The sequence below is a fragment of the Phaethon lepturus genome, unplaced genomic scaffold, assembly GCF_000687285.1.
Source record: "Phaethon lepturus isolate BGI_N335 unplaced genomic scaffold, ASM68728v1 scaffold33268, whole genome shotgun sequence".
NCBI lineage: Eukaryota > Metazoa > Chordata > Aves > Phaethontiformes > Phaethontidae > Phaethon > Phaethon lepturus.
The window spans coordinates 1,022-1,235 of record NW_010560270.1 but is presented as its reverse complement, the minus strand read 5'-3'; positions in this window follow the sequence as shown (position 1 = coordinate 1,235).

Below are 214 nucleotides of genomic sequence, written 5' to 3'. Positions count from 1 at the left end.
GAGGGTGCTGGGAAGGGGGGTACACCCGCCAGCCGTGTGTGTGGGGCCAGTGCCAGAGGGTGTTTTGCTCCCAAAGCCAGCCTGGGCACTGTGGGACTTTGCACGGGGAAGGGCGGACCAAAGGTTGCCCCATCTCGGGCTCTGAGGAGCTGCTGCAGGCGGGAGGCTGCTCTCCCCTGGCCCCCTTAATCAGTGGGGGGGTTTGGGGGGGCAG